Genomic DNA, 12,597 nt, shown 5'->3' on the forward strand with positions numbered 1-12,597 from the left:
AGCAGCATTATTTACAATAGCCAATTTATGGAAGTAGCCCAAGTGTTCATCAGTGGATGAGTGGATAAAGAAGATATGGACTATATTTACAATGGAATATTATTTAGCCACAAAAAATGAAATCTTGCCATTTGCAACAACATGGATGGACCTAGAGGATATAATACTAAGTGAAATAAGTCAGTCAGAGAAAGACAAATACCATATGATTTGATTCATATGTGGAATTTAAGAAACAAAACAAATAGGCAAAGGGGGGAAAAAGAGAGGGAGAGAGAGAAGCCAAGAAACATACTCTACACTGTTGAGAACAAACTGATGGTTACCAGAGGGGAGGTGGGTGGGGGATGGCTGAAATAGGTGATGGGGGTTAAGGACTCCACTTGTGATGAGCACTGGGTAATGTATGGAATTGCTCAATCACTATATTTTATACCGGAAATTAAATAACACTGTATATTGAAGAAAGAAATTGAAGATGACATAAACAAATGGAAAGACATGCCATGCTCGTGGATTATAATAAGTATATTGTTAAAATGTCCATATTCCACAAGCCATCTACAGATTCAGTGCAGTCCTTAATCAAATACCAACAGCATTTTTTACAGAACTAGAACAAAGAATCCTAAAATTTGTATGGAACCACAAAAGACCAAAGCTTTGAATCTTGCTCTGCATAGCCAAAGCAATCTTGAGAAAGAAACAAAGCTGGAGGTATCACAATCCCAGATTTCGAGATACACTGCAGAACTATAATAATCAAAATGGTGCGGTACTGGCACACAAGCAGACCCATAGATCAACAGAACAGAATAGAAATCCTAGAAATAAACCCATGTTTATATGGTCAATTAATCTATGTCAAAGGAGGCAAGAATACAATATGGAGGAAAAGACAGTCTCTTCAATGAACAGTGCTGAGAAAACTGGACAGCTACATGCAAAAGAATGAAACTGGACCACTTTTTTTTTTTTTTTGAAGATTTTATTTATTTGACAGAGAGAGAGACAGCGAGAGCAGGAACACAAGCAGGGGGAGTGGAAGAGGGAGAAGCAGGCTTCCTGCCGAGCAGGGAGCCCGATGCGGGGCTCGATCCCAGGGTCCTGGGATCATGACCTGAGCTGAAGGCAGACGCTTAACGACTGAGCCACCCAGGCGCCCCTGGACCACTTTCTTATACACAAAATAAACTCAGAATGGATTAAATACCTAAATGTGTGATCTGAAGCCATACAACTCCTAGAAGAAAACATAGATAGTAATTTCTTTGACATTAGCCTTAGCAACATTCTTCTAGATATGTCTCCTTAGGCAAGGGAAACAAAAGCAAAAACAAAAACAACAACAACAACAAAAAGCTATCAGGACTACACCAAAATAAAAAGCTTTTGCAGAGTAAGGAAACCATCAACAAAATGAAAAGGCAACCTACTGAATGACAGAAGATATTCACAAATGATATCGCCAATAAGGGGTTAATATCCAAAATATATAAAGAGCTTCTATAGCTCTTCACCAAAACAAAACAAAACAAAACAAAAAAAACCCAAAATCAATCTAATTAAAAAATGCGCGGAGTGGGGCAGCTGGGTGGCTCAGTCAATTAAGTGTCTGCCTTCGGCTCAGGTCATGATCTCAGGGTCTTAGGATCGAACCTCTTTTGGGCTCCCTGCTCAGCAGGGAGTCTGCTTCCCCCTCTCCTTCTGCCCCTTCCCCCTGCTCATGTGCTCTCTCTCTCTGTCTCAAATAAATAAATAGAATCTTAAAAAAAATGGGCTGAGGACCTGAATAGATTTTTTCCAAAGAAGACATATAGATGGCTACTAGGTACATGAAAAGATGCTCAACATCAGTAATCATTAGGTAAATACAGGAAAAATCCCCAGTGAGATATCACCTTACACCTGTCACAATGGCTAGTATCAAAAAGAGAAGAAATAACAGTGTTGATGAGGATGTGGAGAAAAGGGAACTCTCGTGCACTGTTGGTGGGAATGTAAATTGGTGAAACCACTGTAGAAAACAGTATGGAGGTTGCTCAAATATTAAAAACAGAAATACCATATGATCCAGTAATTCTACTACTGGGTACTTACCCGAAGAAACAAACACTAATTTGAGAAGACATATACATCCCTATGTTTAATGCAGCATTATTTACAATAGCCAAGATACAGAAGCAACCCAAGTGTCCATCAGTAGTTGAATGGGTAAAGAAGAGGCGGTATATACACACAACGGAATATTACTCAGTCATAAAAAAGACTGAAATCTTGGGGTGCTTGAGTGGTGCAGTTGGTTGAGCATCTGACTCTTGGTTTCAGCTCAGGTCATGATCTCAGGGTCATGAGATCAAGCCCTATGTTGGGCTCTGTGCTCAGTGTAGAGTCTGCTTGAGTTTCTCTGCCCCTCCCCCTCATGAGTGCACATGCTCTCTCTCTCTCAAAAATAAATAAGTAAATCTAAAAAAAAGTGTGAAATCTTGTCATTCACAACAACATGGATGGATCTAGAGGGTATGATGCTAAGTAAAATAAGTCAGATAAAGACAAATACCATGTGATTTCATTATATGTGGAATCTAAAAAACAAAACAAATGAACAAGCAAAGCAGAAACAGACCCATAAATACAGAGACAAACTGAGTGTTGCCAAATGGGAGAAGAGTAGGAGGATAGGCAAAATGGGTGAGGGGGATTTGGAGGTATAGGTTTCCAGTTATGGAATGACTAAGTCATGGGGATGAAAAGTACAGGATAGGGGATATAGTCTCAGTGATACTGTAATATCCTTGTATGGTACCAGATGGTAGCTGCACTCACAGTGAGCATAGCATATAGGGGTGTGGAATCAATATATTGTACACCTGCAACTTATGTAACATTGTGTGTCAACTATACTTCAGTTAAAAAAAAAAAGAATTTAAAAATAAGAAAAATAATATTAACTGTCACTAAGAAAACAACAAGAGTTCACACCTTGTAGAGGTTTTTAAATTTAGATGTCATTAACATTCACATTTTAAATTTGGTAGACATTCTCAGTGTACAGACTCAGCCTGCCTGTGGAGATGACCAAAATGGGCTTTCTTATCTTATTGTACACACTCATTCCAAGTCAACGTAGAGTTGATTTCCTTGTTTTGATACTGGTAAGAAGCTCATGTTTTACCTTAGTAAATTTTGCCTTTCTCTCTCTCTCTCTCTCTCTCCAGAAAACAAGAGAATTTCAGCTTGCTCTCAAAGAATATCAAAATAGTCTGAGGAAAAAAAAAAAAAAAGAAAGTCTTAAGCTCTCATAAGCACGTAACAGATCTTCCCGTCTTTCCTGCGGCCTATCATTTGGTAACTTGTGTTTTATGTTCCAAAAGAGCAAAGTGGCAGTATTCTAATACACTTCTAGTTTTGCAACAAAGTCCTGTAAAATTTCATGTTCTCATTATTAAATATGTGGTTTTTTTAAGGGCAGCCTTATGTCTAAGTGATAAAAAAAAGAAATGTGCTGAAGTTAGTCTATTTTATTACAAACCTGAGACCTTTTCTGGTTGAATTTGATTACTCGATTCATGAAAAAAGTCTGCAGGCTTGGTTTTCAGGTCATTTGGATAGCCTTGTGCTTCATTCTGTTGCTTTGGAGCTTTGCATTCTGCTTTTTATTTGTTGATTTGTTTTACTTTTCAGTGAAAATATGTTGGTAGTTCTAATGGTATTTATGCTTTAGTTAAGAAAAGAATCAAGAGAAGACTTCTTAGCCTTCTTAATCATATTAATGTTCTCTCTGGTAAAGATAGTGACTGAGGCCGGAATAGGAGAGACAGTTGTGAATTTAGAATTTCTTTTCTTCCTTTGATCACTTCATTCTGTAAGTAACAAGAAACACATGAAACAAAATTCTGAGAACTAACTTTAAACTCAACCTTTAAAAACCAATAGAAACTATGAGTTAAAAACTGGTTATTAGTCACTGAGCATGCCGAAGCAACTTATTTCTTGCTCTTGTAACTATTTTTTCGAACAGGTTAAAAACTGATAAGAGGCTCTTGGGAAACTGTTATCAGTCATTACAAAAAATAGGTTAACCCATTCCTAATCTGGCAAAGACTTAAAAGGCCTAAATTCCTAAAAGCATTGGGGGATTTTTTTTTTCTTCTATTTGCTAAGTATGCTGTATAAGAATCATTTCTGTTACAACAAATTCAGAGTTAAGATATCTTTTTATTCATGTGATATGTTCTATGAGTGCATTTGCAGCCTATAAAAGAGATGGTTGCCTAAGCTGACACCGCAGAACATTGCAGGAAGTGTTGATTAGAATTTGCACATTTGTTCTGAGTTTGTAAATGCCAAGCAGATTTGCTAATGGAGAAGCAGTGGCTTTTTCACAACTGTTCAGCTCAAGGTCATGGCTACTTATGTGTGTATCCTTATGTGGTGACTGCTGTTAGTATTTTAGTATATATCCTTCCTGCCTTTTCCTCTCTTCATATAGTCTTTCACTTTGCAAAGTTAATCTCACAGTATACTTGCTATTTCCTATTTTTTTCCACTAATGGCATGTTATTAATTTTTTTGAAAAAATATTTTCAATCATATAAGATAATCCATCATCTAGCTATAACATAATTTATTAAACTACTTTCTTATTGTTAGACACTTAGGCTATTTCTTTTTTTTTTTTAAGATTTTATTTATTTGACAGAGAGAGACACAGCGAGAGAGGGAACACAAGCAGGGGGAGTGGGAGAGGGAGAAGCAGGCTTCCCGTGGAGCAGAGAGCCCGATGCGGGGCTCGATCCCAGGACTCTGGGATCATGACCTGAGCTAAAGGCAGACGCTTAACGACTGAGCCACCCAGGCGCCCCGACACTTAGGCTATTTCTGATTCTTACCTATTGTAAATATTGTTGTAACTAGAATCCTTGAACTTAAACATTTGGCACATTCTAATTGTTGTTTCCTATAGATAAATTCCCAAAAGTAATGCTATTGGATCAAAAGGCAAATATTTTAAATGATCACTACCCTAAGATAGCCACTGCTAACAGTTTGATGTATATTTTTACAGTCTTCTTTTTTTTTTAAAGATTTTATTTATTTATTTGACAGAGAGAGACACAGTGAGAGAGGGAACTCAAGCAGGGGGAGTGGGAGAGCAGGTAATAATATTAAGCAGGCTTTCCGCTGAGCAGAGAGCCCGATGCGGGGCTCGATCCCAGGACCCTGGGATCATGACCTGAGCCGAAGGCAGACGCTTAACGACTCAGCCACCCAGGCACCCCTACAGTCTTCTAAAAAAATAAATATTTATGTGCTGTAATGTATGTATACATACAAGAAACCTAGTTAGGAGTCCATAGCAGTAATCCAGGAGATGGATCAGAGTAGCTTGCAGCAGAAGGCAGGAGTGGAGGTAGTGAATGGTGGTCAGATTCTGGATAGATTTTTTTCAGGAAGACAGATTGGATATGGAGTAGGAGAGAAAGAAAGGAGTGAAGATTTACTTCAAGTTTTGGAGACCTGAGCATTTGGAAGGATGGCATTGACCTCAAGTAGCAGGGGAAAAAATGCTGTAGGTGGAGCAGGTTGCAGGAGAGGGAGGAACAGAGTTCGGCTAGGAGAGAGTGAGAGTGAGATATTTATTAGGTACCCAAGTAGAGATGTCCAGTAAGCTATTAAATATATGAGTCTGCAGTTCGGGAGTGAACAGGTATTGGAAGTATAAATGTGGGAATCCTTGGCATATACATAATATTTGAAGCCAGGAGACTGGGTGAGATCACCAAGAGAGTGAGTACAGACAAAGAGAAGAGGAGTCAAGACTGGGGAGGTGGGTGTTCTTACCTGAAGAGCACTTCCTAGGCACCGGGCACTCTTCTATGTGCTTTGCATAGATTGTAGGTTGACTCATTTAGTCTCCAAAGCAACTCAATGAAGGGGTATGATAACCCCATTTTACAGAGGAGGAATCTGAGGCACAGAAAGATTCATTTAGTAATCAATAACTATTTCATGATATGAACTGATGGAGTAAGTCTTAACTCCCTTTTTGAATAATGTAGACTTGTTTTGAAATATATCACATAAACTTTTTCTGCATAGGCTTGATCCATCATGTCTCAAAAATCTTAGTAGTTAGGCATTCCAGTTATACTTTAATGAATAGCATGACTAATCTGTTCAAAGGTGCTTTTCTTTTCAGCTGACAACACATTCTAGAAAAGAATATTGAGGGGGTGCCTGGGTGGCTCAGTCAGTTGAGTGTCCCGCTCTTGGTTTTGGCTCAGGTCACGATCTCAGATTATGATCTCAGGGTTGTGAGATCGAGCTCCACGCCTGGCTCTGCACTCAGCGGAAAGTCTGCTTGAAGATTCTCTCCTTTTGCCACTGCTCACACTTGCACGTGAGTGCACATGTTTTCTCTCCCTCTCTCTCTCTCTCAAATAAATAAATAAATCTTTAAAAAAAAAGAATATTGAGGAGAGACTGAAAAAAGAAAAAAGCTTATTTTCAAAAAGGAGATAAGGAGAGCCATTTTTAGGGTTCAATGTTTCTTAAAGATCTTGTGTTTATTTGCTTTCATGAGTCTCTTCTTCAAGAACCATGTATTCTTTAATCATATTTAAGGATAGGAGAGGCAAGTTAATAAAGGGAAATTGTCATCACTCCTACCATCTCACTCTATACCATATTCAGAATATCCCAATGGGATGATTTCTAAGGCTATACCTCACCTTTAGCAGAAATGTGCATAAGACAGGGAAAGACAAATTCATTACGATGGGTTAATCATTACAGAAGGCTTCCAGAAAAAATATTTCAAATTGTCCCCTTGGTACCCTGGAGCTTTTTACATCTTGGGACAAGGTTGCAGATGAATGAACTTGCAGTATGCTTTTCTACCTTCTCTTCCTTGAGAGAAGGGTCACTGTGAAAGGGGAGGTGGGTAGGAGAACTTGCAAAATGCTTTTTCAGATAGTTCAGTTTTAGGGAAAAGGACAAATAGAAGTCAAGGATCTGGAAATAAAATGTTCCCTGCCAACAGTGTTTCTTAAAAAGTATTCACATACTTTTGAGGGTTCTTATAACTCAGGTTGAAGATTATTGTCTTAAATATTCCCAATAGGGAAGAATAAAAGAGATATCCTAAAACACCAAGGTGACTTCAGAGGTATTCCTTTACTGAGCCCAAAATATGAAATGATGGAAAGATGTGTACATTTATCTAAATACTAGAGAGCAGCATGACCCTTGAATAACAATACCGGGAAAAGCAGAATCCAGAATTAATTCAGAGATGTGAAAAATATTTTAAAAAAAAGGAGGAGGCAGTTGGTAGGGAGGGCCCTTTTAAGGTCATGTTCATAGCAAGAACAAAAACATAAAGACACTGGGAAAAGATGATGTAATGTTTAAAAGATAACAGAGAAAGCAGAACTAAACAAAGTCTCTTTTTCTCCATTCTTCTCTCAATAACTACTTTCAAATGAAAAGGGTAAGAGTAATGGTAGGAGGCAACATAAATGCAAGGAAGTTAAGAAACAATTTAGTTAATGGAGTTATTTTAATGAGTTTGTTTTTATGCCCAGATAAATTGTATCCTGAGATATTTAGAGAACTTGTAGTTGTAATCATGTAACCACAGTTAACAATCTTAGAAAATAATTTTAGAAACAGAAAGCATAGATTCATTAAGAACCAATGCTCTCAAACTAATGTTACATCTAAGAACTTATTACTCAACTTAAGACCTAGTCTTTGTATCTTTTTCATTTAACATTATATTGGGGCATTTCTTTAATATTTCTCATTAAATATACTTCTCTACTATAATTTTAGATAGCTATGTAGTTCTCAATTGTATGACTATACCTTAATTGCTTAACCAATCCACCATGGTCAAGTTTAGACTATTTCACATTTTTGGCTTTTAAAAACCATGCTATGGTTAAGATCATTTAACAAAAAACTTTATAAATTACTATTTTTTAAATTTTAGGTCAAATTCCCAGAAGGGGGATAGATGAATCAATGGCATCATATTTCTTCTTTTTTTAAATGGCATTATATTTCAAAGGCCTTTTAATAAGCACCACCAAAATGTCCTCCAGAAAGAAGTACCTATTTATATTTTCAAAAACAATACATGAATGACTGTTTTTCCAACCCTTATAATTACTGGAAGATTTTGGTAGAAAAACTTTATATTGGTGATTTTTTTTTGTGGTAAAATATACACAACATATAATTTACCATCTTGACTACTTTTAAGTATACAGTTCAGTAGCATTAAGTATATTCATAATGCACAACCATCATTACTACTTCCAGAAATTTTTCATCATCCCAGACAGAAACTCTGTACCCATTAAACAAAAATTTAAAAATAAATATTAAAGGGATGCCTGGATGGCTCAGCCAGTTAAGCATCTGCCTTTGGCTCAGGTCATGATCCCTGGGTCTTGGGATCGAGTCCCACTTTGGGCTCCTTGCGCAGCAGGAAGCCTGCTTCTTCCTCTGCCTGCCGCTCACCCTGCTTGCTCAGTCTCTCTCTCTCTTTCTCTGACAAATAAATAAAATCTTTAAAAAAATATTTAAAAATATTGCCATTGTTTTGCTGTATATTTTTCAATCCCGTCAGCAATACTCTTCCCCCTTCCTACTATCTTAGAATTCTTCTCTATTAGAAATAGGACAGGCTGTACCATGGTCACAACTCCAAAATCTTGTGGCTTACACAACAAGAGTTTACTTCTCACTCAACTTACATATTCTATGCCAGTCAGCGCATATACTTGTTTCTCAGCCTTTCAGAGGTTCAGGCTAATTGAGACCCAGTCGTATAATCGCTTCATAGCTTGCGTGGTTACTGAGGCAGGGCAAGAAAGTGCTTGAGGCAAAATCAAATGCTTCAGCCTGGAAATGGCACGTGCCACTTCTAAGAACTTGGTTACAACTAATAACATGGTGGAGGGTGACAAGTACATTCCTCCTGTGTTACCTAAGAGAGAGGGGAGCACTAGAAGTTCTGCATCTTCCTTTGTATCCTTACTGATACAAAGTTGGCTTTGTTTAACTATTTGCATTTTTTTCCTATTCGTGAAGGCCACACATGAATGTTTCACTCTATGTAATGCCACAAGAAATCTTGGAATAAGTGAAAACAATTAATTTAGAAGAGTAGCAATTTGATCTAAGTGAAAAGTCACATGTCGCAAGAGAGTAATATGTAAACACTCTGTTGTGGTTAACATGTTAAATTGCCGTCTTTGGGCCTAGTTTTCTTAATAAATTCTAACTTTTGAAGTAGATGCTGAATGTTTTAGTGGCATTGGACCCTCTGGTTTTCATGTGTCACTGTTCATGCCCCATGGAGGATGATAAATATTGACAAACACTTGACATGTTCATTAGCAACTTTTTTGAGAAATGGGAAATCAGTACTTAATTTTTCATTAGACATGCACTCTCTCTTAGCTCATTCCTGCCAAAAGTTTTTTTGTGTGTGTGTGAGTGTGTGTGTATAAAAAAAAGTTACCAAACAGTAAAGTATTTAGTTATGTAACTACAGCCATGGAGCTCAGACTTCTCTCTATATGCTCTGTGGCAGCTCTTGTAAGCCCTCATTTTCTTTTGTATCTTATACTTAACCTGAAAGTTTTTATGAATCATGTTGACCTGATGACCTGGCAACTTCATTCATCTTGTAGGTTACTGCATGGGCCGTTCTAAAATTGGCTGATATATCAAAGGGCCAGCAAGAGTAGCAGTGTAAACTGCTGGAAGGAGTAACTATAACTGTAACTGTAACTGTCCCTACTGGATCATATCCCAGGGAGCTTCCTTAGACTGGTAAGTGCCCTTCTTGAAAGTGTGTTGGTTCCATTGCTTCTGGAAAGGTCAAAAAAAGAGAGAGAGGTTATCCTTGGTCACCTTTCAGATTTCCTACTTGTCAAAGTAAGAACTCTGTTCACTGCACTTGTGTGTCATGCACTACTAAATGAGACCATGACAGGAGATCAAATATGGGGTGAAGGTCCAGGAACCCATCTTGGCTTAATTTTAAAAATCTCTTCAATATTGGGGTGCGTGAGTGTCTTAGTCAGTTAAGCGTGTTACTCTTGATTTTGGCACAGGTCTTGATCTCAGGGTTGTGAGTTCAAGCCCTGCATTGGGCTCTGTGCTGGGTGTGGAGCCTACATAAAAAATTAAACAAACAAACAAACAAACAACAATCTCTTCAATGCAATTATTTATAGTAAAACTTTATTTCAAAATGACATATCCAGGGGAAAATTGTGAAAGGACAACAGCTTGGCATGCCAGCCTTAGAACAGGAAGCTGGATAGACTGCCAGGCAGCAGGTCTCTTTTGACACTCTTGGCTGAAACAGATGAACTTTGTTTCTTCTGTCAGTGCTTTACTATGCTTCAGAATCAAAGTCCTGGGAAAAAGAGTCTGGCTGGCTGAGCTTAGGGCATGTGCCCCGCCCTTGGCAATGGCAGGTCTGAGAGGAAGGATTAGCAGAAGGAATCTCCAGGGATCTCTTTGGATTCCCTAGTGTGAGGCAGGCACATGAATTTTACCAAAACTCCATGCTATGTGGGAAAATAATTACCCAGGTGAAAATCAGGATGCTCTTGGGAAGTGGGAATGAAGGCTCAGCATCCCAAAATGCCAGTATCCACCAGTAAGAGCAAAAAAGGCATCAAAGCTCATGTACTCATGAATCTGTTGAGTTGATATGTGCTGATTTATTTTACTATTTTCCAATTGTTAGATTGCTTCCTTTTGTTTTCTTTCCTGGAACAAATAGCCCTAAGCACATACATTTTAAAAAAAAATTTTTTCTTAGGACAAATAATCAGGCCTGGAATTATTGGGTCAAAAGATAACACACGAGTATTTAAACTTTTTTTCATTTTCTATTTTACTGAAGTGCTGATGGACTCTGAAAGTATGCCTCTAGTCATTGTAGACTGGCTTTCCAGTGACTGGATAATTGCCAGGTTGAAGGTCACCCTGTGAAACCTCTCTCTGGGTCATATCAGGGGCATTTGTGGTCCTGGGAAAAGCATACTCTTTAGAGCTCTCCTCTTTCCTTCTACTAATGTTTTTTTTTTTTAAATATCCATTGCTATCTGGGTGAAATGAAATGCAAGGTCTCTGTTTTGGTCGATTGATTCACATGTTATAGAAAAGAGGGCAGCATTTGCCAGAGGGATCTGTGGGCAGTGGGGAGTGCCTGCTGATATATATGTATCAGCATATATAATAGCATATACCCAGCTCCCTCTTCTCCATGCCAAGTATCTCCAAACCTGGGGGGCAGGAAAAGCAGTGATTTCACTGACAGGGCACTCCACCCAAGGAAGGTACTTGTTGAGTGCCTTGACCCACATTTTCTTGAGCCAGGTTCTTCTAACTCCAAATGTGAGAAGAGTCCTAGATTTCTTCAGAAGCAGCAGTGTGCTTTGTTTTATAATTATCCCTGTGTCGCTTATTCCCCATGGCTAGAGTACACCAGATTGTAGATGCCTTGAGATTAGCAATTGTCTCACCTTGGTATTTCTCGCAGCACTTGCACAGTGCCTTGCTCATTCCAGGTACTTAATATTTGCTATCTTTTTTTAAAAAAAGATTTTATTTATTTATGAGAGGGAGAGAGCGAGAAAGAGAGCGCACGAGCACCAGTCGGGGAGGGCAGAGGCAGAGGGAGAAGCAGACTCCCTACTGAGCAGGGAGCCCAACACAGGGTTGGATCCCAGGACCCTGAGATCATGACTTAAGCAGAAGTCAGGCGTTTTAACTGACTGAGCCACCCAGATGCCCCAATATTTGTTGACTATCTTAAGTGGAATAGTTCTAGTACTTTCTTGGGGTCTAAATTCTTCCAAGTTATGTCTCAAGGTGCTGGAAAAGGTGAGCATCCCCTAAAAGCAATCAGGAAACCCCAGGGGGTTCTGAAACCCATTCTCAGTGATCTGGAGGAAAAGAGCTAAGCCTGGTGCAGATGCAGATGGATAGGCACTCACTCCCTTTCCAGGGGCTGTATCTCAGCCCACGGTGCTCCCGCCACATAGCCTTTTTCAGTTTCTTGTACTAGCTCTCTGACCAAGGTTTTGCTGGGCATGTTTCTCCCCTCTCTAGGTCATATCCACTTCACCCATACCCATTAACTCCTCATTCTTCAGATCTCAGCTCGACTGTTAATTCCTCACTAACATCTCAGAAAAGGCCAAATTCCTGTTATATATAGCATCATGTACAGCTCTTTCCTAGCACTTATCAGTGATTTCATTTAATATTTATATTTGTAATTATTTTACATGTTCTTTCTCTCTGACTGGAGACTATTAATCCATGAGGGCATGACTTGTTCCCTTCACAGAAGTGCTTGTTTTGTTTGCTGTTGTCTTCCTCGTTCTAGGGTCTTCCCTGGCATATGGTGGGTACTCTGTTACCCTTAGAGGCACACACATGTACCCACTGCATTCCTGGCAGATACAGAGTATATTGGTATTCTCCGCAGAAACAGAACCAACCACTGGGATATATAAAATTAGACATTTTTATTGTGGTTATAAATATATATAT

General features: G+C 38.6%; 1 long non-coding RNA gene across 3 annotated transcripts in view; it reads left to right on the forward strand.

The window, feature by feature from the left end:
* The window catches only part of LOC144381382 (uncharacterized), a 39,345-nt gene that overhangs the window by 24,328 nt on the left and 2,420 nt on the right, over nucleotides 1–12,597 (forward strand). For all 3 annotated transcript variants that reach the window (XR_013446507.1, XR_013446506.1, XR_013446508.1), the window contains 2 exons: nucleotides 3,219–3,348; nucleotides 9,711–9,852. This is a non-coding gene — a long non-coding RNA (uncharacterized LOC144381382). The remainder of the gene's footprint in view (nucleotides 1–3,218; nucleotides 3,349–9,710; nucleotides 9,853–12,597) is intronic.

The sequence above is a fragment of the Halichoerus grypus genome, chromosome 3 (assembly GCF_964656455.1).
Source record: "Halichoerus grypus chromosome 3, mHalGry1.hap1.1, whole genome shotgun sequence".
Taxonomy (NCBI): domain Eukaryota; kingdom Metazoa; phylum Chordata; class Mammalia; order Carnivora; family Phocidae; genus Halichoerus; species Halichoerus grypus.